We start from the raw sequence: 21,527 nt of genomic DNA, 5'->3' as shown, positions 1-21,527 counted from the left end.
CGTGTTTACTGATTAACTTGTGTGCAAGTACGAATAATTTGGTATTTGTATTTTGTTTCACTTCAATATAGACATATATGCATATATGTAGATATAGGAAGAAATGGTATGAGTGCCAATGAGACAACTCTCCATCCAAATGACAATTTATAAAAGTAATCAATTCATATATGTAACCTAGTATGACTTTGATTCATAACTGTATGAATCATCACTCATTTGTCAGAATTATACCTTAGTACTTCACTACTCTAGTAAGTAATCAACCTACCTGTAGGCCAAACGTTAGGAAATACATGTTCCGGCAATGTAAAGACATCATTCCCGCTACAATAAGAGAAATACATGGTCATTAAAGGTAGTTTTGCACAATTTGCTTATGTAGTCTAGCTATGTTTTGTTTATTAGCAGCTGAATAATCACCAAAACAACTATTACAATCGAGAAAAAAATGTTCATCGTGATTATGCAATTATATACTATCAAATATCACCATAATCACATATCTGATTCTATATACGCTCAAATCTACTGCATTTTGTTTCTTATAGATAGATAAATCAATGGCAATCAGACATTATTTATGTCTTTTCATATAAATGACCAAATAAAATGTCTGAAGTGAAAGGATATAACCGATGTGACAAATGTATGATGCAACATACAATGTTGTTGTTATCCAAGCTTCGTATTTTTTTCCAAGGAAGCACTATAAAAGTTGATTATTCTACTTCATTAACACAAGGAATTAGTTAGAAAGTAAGGCACACATTTCGTTCCCATTCCAAAGCTGAGTTTATGTGAAAAAAGTCATAAAAACGTAATTATGATTTTGTAAAAATAATCCAACAACTTTAATAATTCATTTTCATTGAATTTGAATAATTAATTTGCTCACACGGAGTGTAATTTGTTTCTTCTTTGAAAAAGATATGTCAGTCCCGCTAGTTTGTATTGACTTATAAAATTATTTGTTATATCTCAATAGATATTTTTTTAAATTAAAAAGGAATAAAGCAAGTATTTTGTTTTAAAAAGAATCAAATATATTGTCCCACTCGATTAAAAATGTTTAAATTTAGTTGTTACCTTGGGAAACAATAAATTGCTATTATCCTGAAAGCCAGTAAATATATGTATAAAATTCAACACAAAGACACGGCCCTCTAATATTTGTCTGCTGTTTTAGTTCCGTTATTCATATTCTATAAATTGATTAAAGTCTTTAAATAGTGCTTCACGTAGCTAGATACTGATGAGAAGTTATAATAGTAATACTACAGCCCTTATGTCTGAGGTCAACCATGTCCTTGACAGAAACATTCGTTCGAATGTACAGAAATGTAGATCAATTATACAAGATATTTTGAACAGGACATTGGCCAAGCGAGTTGACTCCTGAATGCACTCAGAATATAATATCTTCGCAGATAGAAAATGTTGAACTTGGTTGCCTGTTCTGGTGTAAGACAGATTAATCTAGTTAAACATGAAATCGATACGAGAAATGCATGACCATTTGAAGAACCCCCTCATTGAACTCTTGATTATTTGTGATTAGTTTAGCTTGTTATCAAACCAGGTTTAATCTACCATTTTCATTGATTTTTATACATATTAAGTTAAAGCCTGTACCATGTCAGGAATATGGCACTTCGTTTTATGTGGTTGGCCATTTGATTGGGGACTTTCCGATTTGAATTTTCCTATGCGTTCAGTATTTTTGTGAATTTTGTTTTAATTAAGTCCTAAAATACACTCTTGCCCTCATGTGACAGAAAGGGATTTTTAAACCTATCTATACTTCATGGGTATCTGAGGTAGTCTTAGTAAAGAAATTAGGACGATATTTATGATTGACAATTTGATAGTTTTATAGATAAACTCTAGATAGTATGTTTGAAAACTCACAACAAGGTCTTTGATAGGCTACATCACCAGGTTTAAAGCTGAAAGAAAAGACATGCATTGAATGTATCGACAATGTTCATTTCCTAGGTCATATATACTTTGACGAATGACTTTTTACAGAAGTGTTTGAGTATACATGTTTAAAGGAAATCTATGAAAAAAGTTCCTTTATTGATTATTATCAACAAAAACACATAAAGCCTATTTGACCAATTGATAATGTTAATTAGAAAGTTAACATCAAGAAATAATCACCATCACTAAAGTCGTTACTTTGAACACAAAAGAAAATATAGCTAAATGCACAGAGACAACAGTTTCAAACGAGGTGAAAATTCAATTTCGACCGAATATCCAACATAGGCAGTTGACGCACTTAATCACATCGCCTGCAAAGCATTTGGTCAGCTTTTAAAGCAGAAACTTTAAACAATATCATGTGTCTTATTGGAAATTGACATTTTCAACTTTTCGTTCTTTCGAATTGCAAATCCTTATACATATTAAGCGTATCAGGATTAATTGTGCTATATATTCAACTTATTATATCATTGGACTTTAAACCTTCTAATAGAGGTAACATGTAAACAGATAGTATAATTAAATTCGACTATATATATTCTGTCAGACATTAACAAATGTTATTAAATAATCAAAATACACAATCTAAAACAAAAAAAGAAATATAAACACAAATTGTACATTTAAATTTAAATTCATTAAACAGAAACGTTATCGCAAATATCTAAGATTCCTGCTGCTTTTGTTTCAAATTGAAAAACTTCTAGTTAAATAGTTCACGCTGCACAGAATGATTTTCAGTTCTATATATTTTGACGAGGAAATATTAGAATTATTTACATGTACAACTAAAATGTCAACTTGTCAAAATGAAATAACTTACCTTTATAGAATGAACTATATTTTTGGACTTAGTATGTGGCCATCTGTAAATCTCCTAAATCTCGCGAAATTAATCAGTCTGACACATGATCTGTTGGTGTATATTTAATCAATACTAGTGCATTTCACACTGTTTTAACTATCCCTATAAAAAAAGTTTTGACTCGGTAGCATTTTATAATGTCTTTTCTTCCTTTTAACAGTTATCTTCGATACCGCTGCATGTTGAAATTAAGTTCAAAAGGGTATCATATAGTCATTACTCAGTATTTTGGAAGTAATATGATTTATTAAAAACTTCAAAAAATTTTACCTTCTAAATTTTTATCCTACAATCTAACTCTCTTGCATCTTGTAACAGTATTAAACCATTTGACTTTTCTACTTTTTACACAAGTATTCCACATTCCAAACTAAAAGACAAATTCAAAGAGTTGGAATTGCTTTGCTTCATTAAAAAGAATGGCCAACGTAGAACCAATTATCTTGTCTTAGAGAGGGATAAATCCTACTTTGTAAAGGATCACTCTGATTCAAACAACAAATTCTCTGAAACTAATATTATCAAGATGTTTGATTTCTTGATTGACAACACATTTGTTACGTTCGGAGGACGTGTTTTTCAACAAACTGTCGGCATTCCAATGGGAACAAATTGTGTCCCTCTACTTGCCGACTTGTTTCTTTATTATTATGAGGCTGACTTCATGCAGGAACTTCTTAGGAAGAAAGATAAGAAGTTGGAGATATCCTTAAACTCTGATCTCCGCTATATAGATGATGTTCTTGCACTAAATAATACAAAATTTGGTCTCATATCTTGACTTACATCTAGAAGTTGACAATGAGGGTCAGTTGAAAACAAAACTTTACGACAAAAAAGATGAGTTCAGCTTTCCAATTGTGAACTTTCCATTTCTTAGTGGCAACATTCCAGCAGCACCTGCATACGGGGTATTTATCTCCTAATTGATACGATATTCCCGTGCTTGCATTTCCTATCATGATTTTCTTGATAGAGGGTTGCTGCTCACAAGGAAGCTGTTAAACCAAGAGTTCCAAATGGTGAAGTTGAAATCATCCCTTCGTAAATTTTACGGACGCCATCACGAGTTGGTCGACCGTTATGGAATAACCGTTGCACAAATGATATCGGATATGTTCATAACGTCTTAACTACAATCCTCTTCCCTTTCATGAACGTGACCTACCGAATTAGACTATTTACTGGATTTTTTTTATCACACAAACAACACGACGGGTGCCACATGTGGAGCAGGATCTACTAACCTTTCCGGAACACCTGAGATCACCCCTAGTTTTTGGTGGGTTTCATGTTGTTTATTCTTTAGTTTATATGTTGTGTCATGTGTACTATTGTTTGTCTGTTTGTCTTTTTTTCATTTTTAGCCATGGCGTTGTCAGTTTATTTTCGATTTATGAGTTTGACTGTCCCTTTGGTATCATTCGTCCCTCTTTTATTAAGAAACTAGGGTTTCAGCTCCCTGTAAAAAAAATATGCCTTATATGAGTTTGGTTATTTTTTTAATTTCTTTTTTGTCATAAATCTCATTACTATTTTGGTTCATATAAATAATTGACTTTCACATATTTGGCATTCAGCCTTCTTGATGAGCATGATGAAGGTGGGTACATAAAAATGTTTTTGTCACGTTTAATATAACGTGTCCAGTCACAGAACTTTAACGAGAACATATAAAAGTTTGCCCATTTTTTTATTTGTATAGTATACATTTTTTTTCTTCATGGGATTTTTTTTTTTACAAACGTATAGATGACTGCAAAATCGATTAATATGCATGGCAAACAATTTTAGTAGTTATTCTTTAATTTACACCAATTTGTGTTTATTCTTTTTAAAGATTTCGAACATTGCATGGAATGAAATGTACGAATACAATGTTAATCATTGTTCGAACCTCAATTATGGTATTTCCTTGCATGGATAGAAAGTAAAGGGTAATCTAGAAATAACAATGAAAACCTAGTTTGAAATGTGTTTCACTCAGTTTTGTTTTAAACTCTAAAGCTTCGGTAACTTTTTACCGGAAAGCACGAACGGACGTCTAACGGTTGAAAATTAAGTTTTCCATTGACACAATTGTTATGCGTTGGGAGTCCGTTAATGCACTGACCAAATAAACGGACGCGTAACGAATGCATAACTGACACACACCGGATATGCAACGTACGATAAATTGAAACGTACCGGATAAAACGGATGTCGAAGTACATCAAATGAACAAGTACCGCAATAAAACGGACACATAACAGAAGCGTACTGGATAAATAAGATGTTTCTGTGTAACTGGTTTTGGTTTGTTCTGGCTTGAATAAGAACTGCTTGATTGTGAAGACGTGTCCTTACTCTTAAGATCGATTATGAGTAATAAGAAGTCATGAACCATAAAAAATCTAATTTGCGTTTCTGACGCAAACTTTTCACTGATTGGCATTTACCCGTTACAGATCCGTTCAACGTCCGTTTTATCTGTTTTACGTCCGGTAGAAGTCCGTTTCACATTCGTTCAACATCCGTTGTTTCTGTTAGACGCCCGTTAGAAGTTCGTTGGTGAATTTATCTGCAAGACCTCCAACAGATGTATAACCAACAGGTAACCAATACAAAACAGAAACGAAACGGACGAAAACCGTACAAAACGGACGCCTAACGGTTGTTCAACGGACATTTTATCCATTGGACGTCTGTTTAAAGTTTTTAACATGCTCAAAATTTTCAAACGGACAAAATTGACGTCGACGGATAAAAAACGGACGTTTAACGGACATGAACGGATTGAAATAAAGTAGTTCGTTAGGAATACGTTCGACCCATCCGTTAAAGTGTGACCGAGTCTTGAAGAGTAGAAACCAATTCTGTGCAAAGGAACCATTTAAACTGAATGTGATATTATATTTAATAAATATTTGACTCCTAACCATTTGGTTTAGGTTGTTACATAACAACAGTAAGCGGACAACGTATTATTCACTTAATCTGTAATTTAAAACCCACGAATTGTTCATTGGAAAGTTAATTATCAAAATTTGTCCGCATGAATTTTTTTTTTTAGAAAATACAAAGTGAACAGTTTATCCGCATTATCTTAGAAGTTAAGACGGTAACACAATTGATTCTCTTAGCGTCTTGAATGGGATTTTTTCAATTGAATCATATAAAGTATGGTGTTCAAACTTATAGTGTTTATTCCTGAAAACTAAATAAAGCCATTTTAAAAGCTCATGTTCTTGAAGACAGATAATTTGTTGAAGTAAATAGAAGTCTCTTACTTTAATCATTCATTTCATTGCTTAAGAATAACGATCCAAACAATAAAAAAGGTTTTACAGACATGTCCATATAAAACATCTGCAGTATTCGTATACAAGTGTGCAATTTCAAGACTTTAAAAAAAGGACTGGTAATGTAAGAAGCACTACAGTAAAGGTATATCCCAGCATCTTAGAAAAAAGAGTATGTGATGCAATATTGATACTATCATCTCAACGTGACTGGGTAAACTTGGTTGACAAGCATAACAATCCACATGATTGTACAATGACGAATGCTCTATGTAGTAGCATCGTTCATCGTGGTGCATTAATTCAGCAATTTTCAATTTTGAACGTTTCAAATCCTGTCAAACTAATATCTTATTTAATTGCTTCGAGTATAATTTAAAAAAGTTAAACCAATTCGAACGTAAAATAGCAAAAACATATGACTTTTTTGTTTTGAATATGACTGTGATAATTTCTAGTATGTTGTTTTGAAAGGGTACGATTTGGTGTTACATGATACAAAGTCTATCTGATTTTTTTGGCAACTAATCCCGCTTAATCTGGTGCCAGGGACTGTCCTCAACTTGAGGTCTTTTTTTCTCTGTATTAAAGGTATAACTGTGACTATAAGATGAGGAACAGCAATTTAAGTACAGCTCTTTGTAAGAACCAGGCAGAGTGCGATACATGGAGGTTTCAGCTTTTATCTGTAATTGGCCTAGTAGAAGCATCAAATGAATAATGCTAAAAAAATATTTTTTATTGGGAAAATAAGAGTGTTGCCATGGTAACGGAATATCTATTTTTGGGCTGTTAAACGTGGTAAAATCTTTCAAAAATCAGCTTAATCACTACAATTTAGAGCCTGATTATGAACGAACAGAATCATGCATTTTTCATTAACGTTCATATATTACATTGAAACAACTTGCTTTAAGTTTCATTTAAAATGCATATTTTCAAATTTTCTTGACTGTTTTTCAGAACAGTGCAAATGTGTATAGAATAGTGTACAGTTGGGTGCAGACCAAGCATTACATTAAGTAAACGCAAGTTAACGCCGCGTGCACATATTTCGTTAGTTAACTTCAAATTTCCCGTTTACAAGTAAACGCCCGTTTACTATAATTACGTTAACGCGGTCGAAATGGAAATTTCTAATGTCTACTCGAGTAAACAGGCGTTTACTTTGTGTCCGTTTAGTCAGTAGTAAACGGGCGTTTATTCAGAATTCGTTAAATTTATTTTTAAGTGCACTTCAAAGTAAACGGGCGTTTACTACAAATTTTAAAAGTGTATTTTTATGTGCACTTGAAAGTAAACGCGCGTTTACTTTTCGCGTTAACTGATTGGTTAAATTTAGAAATAAACTTCAAGTTCATTTGTACATTTATTTCATAAAAACGAACTTTTATTCTTTATATTTTACGTATGTGTGTTTTAAACCAGAACATTTAAAAAAAACTCTTTTAATTCAAATATTAATTTTATAAAATAACACACAATCAGCATGATCAGTTCCATTAAGTCCATTATTTTTACTGATTAGCAGATTTTCTATATTTTCTTTTCAAAAGTTAAATGTACAAATATCGATACGGAAAGAAAAGTTATCCGAGACATCGGAGAAATATTTGTATATGATGGGATATAAACATAATGGTTTATGTTGTTTCTTTCCCCATTTTTAATTGTCTCTTCGAATTCCTAACTATAGCTCGGTGCATTTAATACATGATTTTTAATCGATATTCACCTCGTTTGTCGTGGATAAACATGATTTAAGCTTCTATTTGGACTGATCAAACGTAAATTGTACAGGGATATAATTTATAAAGTGAAACATAAGTATGTACATTTGTACCATCCCCTCAATTTAAATGTTCAAATATTGCTAGCCTTTACATGGATATACAACTCATTTACTATTCAGCTATATAGAGTGCTATTATGTTCTGTATTGGTTGTTACAGACAAATAATTCTATAATACGAGTCATTGGTATGAAAACTACTGAAATTTGTTTCAATTCAATATGTTGAATAAAAAAGGATATGGCACTCTCAATTGACATGATTGATGCGAACCAATTTTTTTTATTCATACTGTTCCAATATTGCCACCTTTTTATTGATACAATCAATCCTTACATGGAAATACAACTCTTTTACTATGCCGTGATATAGATTTACATAATAAAGTGCCAATATGGTCAGTTTTGGTTGTTGCAGACAAATAATTTTATAATACAAGTCAGTCTTAGGTATGAAAACTACTTAAATTGGTTAACGGTTCAATAATTTGTATAAAAAAGTACATGCTGGTACTCTCAATTGATGCGAACCAATTTTTTTAAGTCATAATATTAAAATATTGTTACCTTTTATATTATACAATCAATTCTTAAATGAAAATGTAACTCATTTACTATTTGACTATATAGATTTACATAATAAAATGCTGATATGGTCAGTTTTGGTTGTTGCGGACAAATAATTTTATAAAACGAGTCAGTCTGAGGTATGAAAACTACTGAAATTTGTTTACTTTTCAATATTTTGAATAAAAAAAGGACATGCTGGCACTCTAAATTGATGCGAACAAAATTTTTCAGTCATAATATTCAAATATTGCTACCTTTTTCATTATAAAATCAATCCTTACATGAAAATATAACTCATTTACAATGTGGCTTTATAGATTTATATATTAATAAAATGCTTATATGGTGAGCTTTGGTTGTTGTGAAGAAATAATTATATAAAACAAGTCAGTCTGAGGTATGAAAACTACTTAAATTGGATTACAATTAAATAATTTGTATAAAAAAGTACATGCTCAATTGATGCAAACCAATTTTTTTAAGTCATAATATTCAAATATTGCTACCTTTTATATTATACAATCAATTCTTAAATGAAAATGTTTACTATGTGACTATATAGATTTACATAATAAAATGCTGATATAGTCAGTTTTGGTTGTTGCGGACAAATAATTTTATAAAACAAGTCAGTCTGAGGTATAAAAACTACTGAAATTTGTTCACGATTCAATATTTCGAATAAAAAAAGGACATGCTGGCACTCTAAATTGATGTGAACAAAAGTTTTCAGTCATAATATTCCAATATAGTACCTTTTTCATTATACAATCAATCCTTACATGAGTATATAACTCATTTACTATGCGGCTTTATAGATTTACATATTAATAAAATGCTTATATGGTTAGCTTTGGTTGTTGTGAACAAATAATTGTATAAAACGAGTCAGTCTGAGGTATGAAAACTACTGAATTTTGTTTACGATTCAATATTTTGAATAAAAAAAGGACATGCTGGCACTCGAAATTGATGCGACCAAAATTTTTCAGTCATAATATTCCAATATAGCTACCTTTTTTATTATACAATCAATCCTTACATGAAAATATAACATATTTACTATGCAACTATATAAATTTACATAATAAAATGCTTTTATGGTCAGTTTTGGTTGTAGCCGACAAATGATTTTATAAAACTAGTCAGTCTGAGGTATAAAAACTTCCTAAATTTGTTTATGATTCAATATTTTGAATAAAAAAAGGACATACTGGCACTCTAAATTGTTGCGAACAAAATTTTTTTAGTCATAATATTCAAATATTGCTACCTTTTGCATTATACAATTAATACTTGCATGAAAATATAACTCATTTACTATGCGGCTATATAGATTGACATAATAAAATGCTTATATGGTTAGTTTTGGTTGTTGCAGACAAATAATTTTATTATATGAGTTAGTCTGAGGTATGAAAACTATTGAATTTTGATTATGATTCAATATTTTGAATAAAAAAAGGACATACTGGCACTCTTAATTGATGTGAGCAAAATTTTTTAGTCATAATATTCAAATATTGCTACCTTTTTCATTATACAATCAATCCTTACATGAAAATGTAACTCATTTACTATGTGACTATATAGATTTACATATTAATAAAATGCTTATATGGTTAGTTTTGGTTGTTGCAGACAAATAATTTTATTATATGAGTTAGTCTGAGGTATGAAAACTATTGAATTTTGATTACAATTCAATATTTTGAATAAAAAAAGGACATACTGGCACTCTTAATTGATGTGAGCAAAATTTTTTAGTCATAATATTCAAATATTGCTACCTTTTTCATTATACAATCAATCCTTACATGAAAATGTAACTCATTTACTATGTGACTATATAGATTTACATAATAAAATGCTAATATGGTCAGTTTTGGTTGTTGCGGACAAATAGTTTTATAAAACGAGTCAGTCTGAGGTATAAAAACTAGTGAAATTTGTTCACGATTCAATATTTTGAATAAAAAAAGGACATGCTGGCACTCTTAATTGATGCGAAAAAAAAATTTCAGTCATAATATTCCAATATAGTACCTTTTTCATTATACAATCAATCCTTACATGAGTATATAACTCATTTACTATGCGGCTTTATAGATTTACATATTAATAAAATGCTTATATGGTTAGCTTTGGTTGTTGTGAACAAATAATTTTATAAAACGAGTCAGTCTGAGGTATGAAAACTATTGAATTTTGTTTACGATTCAATATTTTGAATAAAAAAAGGACATACTGGCACTCTTCATTGATGTGAGCAAAATTTTTAAGTAATAATATTCAAATATTGCTACCTTTTTCATTATGCAATCAATCCTTACATGAAAATATAACTCATTTATTATACGGCTATATAGATTAACATAATAAAATGCTTATATGGTCAGTTTTGGTTGTTGCGGACAAATAATTTTATATAACAAGTCAGTCTGAGGTATAAAAACTACTCAAATTTGTTTGAGATTGAATATTTTGAATAAAAAAAGGACATGCTGGCACTCGAAATTGATGCGAACAAAATTTTTCAGTCATAATATTCAAATATTCCTACCTTTTTCATTATACAATCCATCCTTACATGAAAATATAACTCATTTACTATGTTGCTATATGGATTTACATAATAAAATGCTTACATGTATATGGTCAGTGTTGGTTGTTGCGGACAAATAATTTTATAAAACGAGTCAGTCTGAGGTATGAAAACTACTGAATTTCGTTTACGATTCAATATTTTGAATAAAAAAAGGACATGCTGGCACTCTAAATTGATGTGAGCAAATTTTGTTAGTCATAATATTCAAATATTGCTACCTTTTTCATTATACAATCAATTCTAACATGAAAATATAACTCATTTACTATGTGGCATTATAGATTTACATAATTAAATGCTTATATGGTCAGTTTTGGTTGTTGCGGACAAATAATTTTATTATATGACTCAGTCTGTGGTATGAAAACTATTGAATTGTGTTTGCGATTCAATATTTTGAATAAAAAAGGACATACTGGCACTGTTTTAATTGATGCAAACAAAATTGTTAAGTCATAATATTAAAATATTGCTTCCTTTATTATTATACATGAAAATATAACTCATTGACTATGCGGCTTTACAGATTTACATAATAAATTGCTTATATGGTCAGTTTTGGTTGTTGCGCACAAATAATTATATACGACCAGTCAGTCTGATGTATGAAAACTACTGAATTTTGTTAATGATTCAATATTTTAAATAAAAAGAGGTCATGGCAATTAGGCTGGTTCAAAAATTGCTGTCAATTGTATTATATGGTCCATTATGGCATAAAAATATAACTGAATTACTACTATATAGAATAAGATAACTTGTTAAAGGGTAAATATTGTCAGTTTTGGTAAATGATATCAAATTTTGTTTTACGAGTCAGTCTGTCTAAGATGAGAAAACTGTTTGATTTTGTTGAGGATTAAATAACATGTATTTAAATAAACATTATTAAACTATTTATTTGCGAAGAACAAGAAATTTACTATACTTATTGTTCAATTAAATACAGATGTGTGATAACATTTTTTATTAACTGTAATCGTCAATATGTCCAGCGGAAATGACCAGTTGGTCAATTAATTTCGATGTTCCTTATCATTTTATGTCAGTGTAACCAGGATACTATGACAATCTGCGTTAACGGGCGTTTACTACAAACAGTAAACGCGCGTTTACTTTTTACGAAAATAGAAGACGCGCCGTTTTTGCGTTAACGCGGAGGTAAACGCGAAAGTAAACGCCCGTTTACTTTTAATGTCTACTGCAATTTCGGAGTTAACGCACAGTTAACGCGGCGTTTACATGAACTGACGCGAGTAAACGCCGCGTTAACTTTTTCGGCCCGTCTACATGTGATGATTGGTCTGCACCCAACTGTAGTACTGTAGTTATGAAGTTTTGATACTACCTAACCAAATTAAATAGAAAAATACGTGGGATTTTTATCAACATAGCAACCGATTTTTTCCTTGGATACGGAGTTTTTATTTGCAGAATATTGCAGTTTTAGGGCTTAAATGTTTTTAAGTATTAAATAACCTATAAGAAATTACATAAAACCAAATGCAAGCTTTAAATTGTTATCGTCAAGTGTTGTTGCTTCAATTGTTACCATGGACACATATATTATCCATAGCAACATCCATTCAAAACTACATAAATAGAAATTTATGTAAAAGAATACATAGATAGAGGGTGTTTATTTTCAAATTGGAATATTACCTCATTCTTTGCTTCACTCAAATTCTTGTATTTTTTCCCATATGGTCCATAAATGTTTATTTATGACGTAACATTGGGGTTTGGAGGTTTGAAAAAAGGGGGATACTATGTTGATTTTTTAAAATGTTTCATACAAGTAGATTCTTAAAAAGATAGTTGCGTTTGGTCTATGTTTGTTTCGAGTTCATCATCTGATATAAATTTTTGAATGTTAACAGATGATGAACTTCATGAGATTGCAATAGCCGGGTCAACCTGGCTTATGGTAAGGCAAGATAGATATGATCCTTAAGAATTGTAAGAAAATTCTTAATTTCTGAGGGCAAACACCCGTCTAAGATGTTATTCCGCCAGGATGAATCATAAAAATTGACCTGTTGCATAATATAAAGCTTACAAACCAATAACATAATCACTTAGTCAAAGTATTTCTAAACTGAAATTGAAATGTGATGGACGGACGGATAGACAGACAGGCAAATTGAACACATTTAAAGTTTGTAGGGACTTAAAAAAATATGACAGTCAATTGGTTATCGTTAAAATCAGAAGTCAAGTATAATGGAATCCTCTTACTATATAGGTATAAACATATCATTGAAAACTACTTTCTTGTACTTTTATCCCGAAATTCGAATCCAGGATCTCCGAGATTGACATATAGAATACATCTGCTACGTCGGAATTGTGCTAATCCCGCTAAAATAATTATGGTATTACCGGTAACATGATCAAATCAAATTATTGTGCAAAGTAATTGTATTAATTATTAATCATTCCTTACTTTGCATCCTACTACATATATCTCATAAGTTCATGATTCTGATAACATTATATCTTGTTGTCTGTGTGTTTGTTTGTGAGAGAGGGCTTTAAGATAAAGCACACTTCTTATCCCTCTGAAATCCCCCTCCTCTCCTTTAAGATATTTAACATGTAAAAAGGTATCAATTTATTGTGGTTGCATCTTTTTTTCTGTATCAGTCTCTGTAACCTTTTTGAAAGACTGTGTAGTTATCCCGATATTTGGAATATAACCACTAAGCTGAGAATGTCTGCATAAATACAAGATTATAATAGTAATAATTTGAAGACAAATTCCACACATGGTCTTATTCAATTAACTGCAACATTAGATACAGCGCAGTACATACCAATCTTATTTTTCTTTGTAATTATCAATGCTTAATAGTCCCAACAAGTTGTTATCTTTCATAAATACAAGACTTTAGTGTTCCATGTGAAATAAAAGAACATATTTCAAATGTCCCGTGCATTGTACGCAATTGATTTATGTAAGGTATAAGGACAAAAACTTACAATAAACACTTGTATGGCCGCGCCGCAATTTGGTTTAAGGGGGAGAGGGTTGTAGCTGGTTTAACCCATGTCCATCAGTACAATAGTCGTCACAAAGTTGGTTTCGATTTTCTAATTTTAGTTTGCCACAACCAAATCTTATGAAATAAATATACAAAATGCTTATTAGCACAAAACAGAGATCAAATTTGAATGTTGTTGTTACCACAGTCAACTGTATAAATTTGCCTAAGATGACCTGGTTAACTAGCAAAATTTCTCAAAGTGACCATTTGATCTTAGATGAACCCTTTTAGAGCCCTTTTTTCCTGTCATATATACATATTATTATTTTCGACTTTCATATATATTTTTTATTATTATCTTTCTGTTCTTATACAAGAGAAGATGTGGTACAATTGTTAATGAGATAACTCTCTACACGAGACCATCATGACACAGAAATTAACAACTATAGGTTACCATACGGCCTTCAACAATGAGTAAAGCACATGACGCTAAGTCAGTTGTACAAGGTCCCGAAATGAAACAATCCAGACAAGAAAACATAACGGCCGAACTTTGAAGTTGGGTTTATATCTATTGACATAACCTCCCTTTAGTTGTTCGTGAATTTGTGACACGACATTGAGAAGGTATTGAAAATTGTTCTTTAAAAAAGCGACGGGCGTAACATGCGCTCATGTCGCAGCGGTTGGTTTTTATTTTATGGAACCACACCACTTGCAAAGTATGGGTCAGCCCCCAATGATATGAGTACATTTGAACTGTGCAGTATATCTGAGGAATGTGTCGAAGAGACAAAAACCCGACCAAGAAGCAAAATAAATAACAATGTATCCAAGACGAACGAATGCCCGGGCTCGTGGGTTCGGATTGGTTAATAAACATTGTGGTGATAAACATGTTTAGGGACATCGTTACCCTGAACTTAAACCTCTTATCAATATATAACAAACAAACAAACATCAATACGTACAGTAAGACTCAGTTTATGAGTAAGCTAAGTAAGAAATGTTAGAAAAAACTATAAAAAATGACAGTTATTCATAAACTAACAAGGGACTACAAGAAGTTACTGACATGGCAGCTCCATACCACAATTAAACTGATTAAAAGATTATGTCTCTATTATGGTATAATCAAGCATCATACATTTATTGTTAAATACCTACAAATGATGTAATAAAAATTAGTGACAGTGTTGACAGGTTTGTGATAGCAAAATCCTTGGTGTAAAATTTATCAGTTAAAGAGAGGTTCAATTTTAGTAAACAGCTTCCCGTTGAAGATATTGTTATCGAGATTCATGAAATTGGAAGTATTTGTCGTTAGTATTACCTAAATGCTGAGTCAATTCAGCAGGAATTATCTCTGAAGTGTACATACTAAAGTCTTTATTATAAAAAACAACAACAATACATATCATTAAAATGCCTAAAAAGGTTATCAAATGTTTGTATCATATGTTGTTTCGATGTGTTTTGCTAATTTGAGTCATGAATTGTTAAACATAACAATACAAGAACCCTAATGGAATTCTATTTTTTAAAAATCCTTGTCGATTTTGTCATGGTTATTGATAGAAACTAAGTGTCAATTATAGATTATGAACAATTAAGTTGGAGTAAATTAAGTCCCTCAAATTGTCTTTGGCTCATTTATATTTATTAGTTATTTTACTTCAGCCTATATTTTCTTTACAAAAAAAAATATAGAGAAATAAATTTGTTATCGTTACCAAAAAAATAGCTTTCTTTGATATTTGCCTTAATATGCATTTATAACAATACCTATTTAATGCAGCAAGTTTACAGTGATAATTAGTCATGATCACTTAAATAGTTACCTAAAAAACTTAAAAGGATAGCTGAATGGTTCGAGAAACTAGGTACATTCGACAAGATATTCAATTTAGGAACACTGAGGCACTTAATTGCATCGCCTGCAAACAGCTGTGTTCATTTAAATATTCTTATGAAATATATTTGAAACAGAAATTTTAAAAATATAACGTGTGCAAATGAAAATTTACATGATCAGCTTTTCTTTTTTTGGAATTGCAGAGCCTCGAAAGATCAACAAATTTAAAAACTCGTACAGGTCCATACCTACGGTGGTGGATGACAGGTTAAGTGTGTCATGATAACCTGTTTGATATTTAAAACTTGTAATCTCCCTGGACTATAACATTTTGATAGCGTTAACATGTAAAACGATCATGTCATTAAATCGGACTATGTATTCTTCAAGACATAAATAAATGTCATAAACTAATCAAGATTACACGATCTAGAACAAGACAAAAAGGATGTCTCAACCTAAATTGTGAACTGAATTTAATATCTTATTGAATAGAAACATTCTGGGGAGTATTTTAAATACCATCTACATGTACTTGTGCTTGAAATAATCTATTCTAAAAGTTAATGATGCTCCAAAAATGATTTTCAGGGCTATGTATACATATATTTTGTTTGATTAATTGCTTATTAGAATTAATTACACTGTGAATGTCAACCTGTTAGATAGAAATAACTTACCTACATAGTGGGAAATAAAATGTTGAACTTAGTACAGGGCTTTGTTTACCTTTATCATGTGAAATTAATCAGACAGACACATGATCTGTTACATATATTTAGTAGATAACAGTGCATAATACACCGTGTCTTAACTATCCCGACAAAAATAGTTTGAACTCGGTAGGAATTTATTAAAAAAGTAAAATCACAGAAATACTGACCTCCGCGGAAAATTCAAAACAGAAAGTCTCTAATCAAATGGTAAAATCCAAAGATAAAACACATCAAACTAAGGGGCATCAACTGTCATCTCCTCACTTGCTAAAGTGTTGTATTTATTTCTTAACAGCAAACTGTATGTAGTTATCTAGTTCAGTATGGTATTATCATCTGAATATTCAGTATTTCGGAACTGATATGATTCATAATAAATCTCTCAAAAATTATCCGTTTAAACTTTTCAGACTTAAGAAATTTCATAGAATGAATTTGTTTATTATTTTTAAGATCCCTTTTGGTCATATAGCTCTATAACTGTTTCGGTTTATACAAATTATTGTCTTTCAAATATTCGGAATTAAGATTTCCTTATGAATTTAACACATTAAAGAGCTTTGGACGCACGAAATTTGTTAAGTGATAATTTTAAAATTTCTAAGATATATTTAATATAATACAAAATTATTTGGCTTTAAATAATTGATATTTGGGTAAGTTGATGTAAGCAACCGTATTTTGGTAAGTTGATGCAACCAATTTTGTTTAATATTATGGTCTTGTTAGTGCAATCCCAGATATCTGGAAGAAAACCATTTCAGATCTTGGTAGATTAGATATTATGGAAAATGATATTGTAGAAAAACTAAAAAATGATAAAAAAAAACCCATAAATGTTATCAAGCCAGAACATTAATTCTGATATTACACAACTTTCACTTTCGAAAACTAAATAACTATCCCCTGACATTCTACTTTCAATAGACAAAGAACAATATCGAATCATAATCTAGTAACATTTCAGATCAAAGGAGACATATTCATAATTCTACCTGTTATCTGGGCTAAATTTCTGGCAGAAATATATGAAATTTCTCGGAAAAAATTATGGATAGATATTAGTAATTTGTCAATTCTCCTTTGAGGAATACATAAAGTGAAATTACATGAATCCCAAATAATTCCTAACGACTCCAACTTCTGTACCGGAATAAAAACTGATTTTTCTTCGTTAAGAAGAAAACCTGACTTCAAAAGTGATGTTTCACAAATTCAGCATCTTTGATACATTCATTATTGTCGTTATTCATACCAAATCCATCATCAATACATACAACTATTTTTATACCATTGTTTCTCCAATACTTGACCAATGGTCTGAGACACGTGTTAAATATATAAGGATCCGTGGAAAGACCAAATGCTAAAACAGTAAAACAATAAATTTCATCTTCCCACGAAAAACCCAGATACGTGTGCTGCTTAAGACATATATCCAAATGAAAATAACCAGATTTCAAATCAATTTTATACAGATAATCATTTTTCTCAAAGTATTGTACAGCTATCTGCCGATCTTCAAATCTAATCTTTTCCTTTTCCACCGATAAATTCAGAGTGCTCAAATAGAAAATTAGACGCCCCTTTGCCAGACATTTGGGTAGCTTTATTCAGCGGATTGACAATACAAGGTTAACATTAAACCTCAATAACGCAACCCGAAAGAACAAGTTCATTTACAGATTTGCTAAAAAATCATTATTCTGAACAGCAGATTTGTTATTTTTCATGTACATGCTCGAAGGACTATCATTAATCGAATAAAATATCCATTTTTCAATGTGTCTAAAATATAAGAAATAGCACCAATATGCTCCCGGTACTGAATACTTTTAGCTTACCTTCCCTTTACACCAGAGAAAGTACCCATTTAAGATTTGAAATTTTCAAAAAAGTTATACTTGTCTAAGCAAAATCTCAATATCGTGATTAAAACAAAAATCATTTTCAAAATCTGAAAATAAATATAAATACCTATAATTAATTAACTGTTCGTTGTTAATTTTTCAGTTGTGTATTGCTAATGTTGAACTGGTTGGGTTTAAAAAGTGGACAGTTCTTCCTCCAGTGACCAAGTTGCTTACAAGTATGGTACATGTCTTGCTGGGACATATCACGCAGCCAGCTGTCCGACTCGAAAGGGTGGCGGGTTTTGACGCTGATACTGGTTGACATAATAAGTATTATGAGCAGTTTTAACAGGAGCTAGTCTAGAAGTTGTATTATAAGGATGTGGGGAACGGGATTTATCTTTAGCTGTACGCATGGCTCTGGAATTCGCCTGGCATATTTGTCTTTAATCTTCGGAATCTAAATCGATAACACTAGCCTCATATTCCCTGAAAGTCGCCTAACCACCAGCTGAAGTGTCTGCTATATGTTTTAGTTTGTTTCTACCCTTTACCTTGTATATGAGATCAATGATGATACGTGAAACATTGGTATCGGAACGGGAAACAAAGGATAACCTGTTTATTTGTGTAATAGTTTCCTCGTAAAAATTGTATTGTATTTTGTTGCCCTTGAGCTCGTGCTTAGATTTTTAGGAAAACCTCTTCTTTTAACCGTTTAGAAATAACGTCCTGTTCACAGTCCAAATTTGACTTTTAGATCAACGAGCTTTTTGTCAAAATACACTCTTAAAAGTTCAAATGTGTCGGCGTCATCACGGCGTTCTTCTACTATGTGGTTGTTTTTTTTGTGATTTACAGTTCAAATGTGTAAATGTTCAGTCTCACCTTCAGACATAGGAATTTCTTATCTATTAAAGTTTAAAGTTAAGTATGGTTTCCTTGTTGTTGAAGGCTAATCAAACGACCTTTGAAATTTGTTTCAGCTCAAGAGTTGCTTTTTTGACAACCATATTTTTTCATATTTGATATATTTTGAAAAATAAATTATAAACATGAATTATCTTGCATATGTTAACAGCCGTAATTATGCAGCCCACATCATCATATTTAGACGTTAGTCTTGTTTTTGAATTTCCGTTAATATCGGCAATGCAAACTCCTTTTTAACTTTTTAAGATTTGAACGTTACTGATGAGTCTTTTGTAGACGAAACGCGCGTCTTTCGTAAATACACAATTTAGTCCTGTTATCTATGATGTTTATTTTCAACCAGTGGGTCGATGCCACTGCTGGAGGGGTTTTAATTCCCGAGGGTATTACCAGCCCAGAAGTCAGCACTGATTATTATTCATGTCAGTCAGCACTTCTGTGCTGACATGAATAATCATTTATATGGTCATATTTATACTTATAAATTGACTGTTTACGTAACTTTTGAATTTTTGAAATACTAATGTTTTTCTACCTCATGAATAGATTACTTTAGCTGTATTTCGCTAAACATTTAGGAATGTTAGTCCTCAATGTCCTCTTACTCCGTACTTTTTTTGCCTTTTTAAGTTTTTGATTCAAGAGTCACTGGTGAGTCTTTTGTAGACGAAACGTGCGTCTGGCGTACATACAAAACTCAACCCTCGTATATATATATGATGGCTTTATCAAGAGAGGGCCGCCCAAGATATGTTTCGGTTATTCCATTAAAAACCAACAATATTTTTGTCCATAAAGGGGAAAGAGGGGCGCCTCTGAAAGAAAGATAAAAGTATTTTAATTTATTATAAAATAACTTCATATGCATATTTTTAAACTGCTGTCGTCATAGTTTTACTTTCATATCTACTATTTCTAAAATATGACAATTTTACATGTTTTAAAATCCGCTTTAAAGGAAACCGTATAGTCAATTATTGTACATTTATCTCCTAACAAAATTCAGTCATCGGGAATACCGATTACTGACTGATTACATAAGACGTATTAGTACAGTTCGGTGTCGTTCTGCATGTCTTCCGAAGCAGTGCATCAGTCTTTTCATTTCTATGTGGCATATTTTTTGGTCATGTTATGTCAGTTAGACTCTGACTTATGAGTTTTAATAGATCTGTAATATCTTTTGCCTTTCTTTTTGAGAAGAGAGAACAATATCCCTAAGTAGAACTCTGACCTGAATATTTTATACAACTGAAAGTTAGAAAAGAATAAAAAAAACAAGAATGTGCCCCGAGTATACGGATGCACCATCCCCACTATCATTTTCTATGTTCAGTGGAAAATCGAATTTGACAATAAAATTGAAAAGATCATATCATAGGGAACATGTGTATTAAGTTTCAAGTTGATTGGACATAAATTCTTCAAAAACTACTTTGACTAAAAACGTTAACCTGAAGCGGGACAGACGGACGGACAGACGAACGACTTAACGAACGACGAATTTACAGACAGACGCATAGACCAGAAAACATAATGCCCATAGATTGGTCATTAAAAATCATCAAACAAAAATAAAATAGAAACAGAAAAATCGTTGTGAAAAATTAAAACAATAAAGATACTTAAATCAGAGGAAAATTGAAAATGGAAAACCCTGGTCATATGGATAAGTCAAAAGCTAAACCCACCAAACAAATTGATAACATTTGTCATATTCAAGGCGTTTTCTTATGTATAAAATAGTGTATTATAGCGTGTTTTATAGCTAGCTTATCCTCTCACTTGCATACCAGTTGCATAAATTTTCGTAATATTGACAACGATGTGTGAAAAAAAACAGTGTTAACTGACCAACAATGTAAGTGAGCGTTTAACATGTTTCTGATCACTTTACTTATAAACTGTGCAACCTAAATAAAGTGTCAAAATGATGGAAATAGCATATATATTACTTTAACCGTTTAAGTTTGTCTGGAGAGTTTGAATTTGGGCCAAAAAGTTGTATACTAAAAACTTATAAACACACATTATACACTTTTTAATCTTAAAAAATAAATAAAGAAAGTAGG

Source organism: Mytilus galloprovincialis, chromosome 8 (genome assembly GCF_965363235.1).
Source record: "Mytilus galloprovincialis chromosome 8, xbMytGall1.hap1.1, whole genome shotgun sequence".
NCBI lineage: Eukaryota > Metazoa > Mollusca > Bivalvia > Mytilida > Mytilidae > Mytilus > Mytilus galloprovincialis.
Note: the sequence above shows the minus strand (reverse complement) of the source record.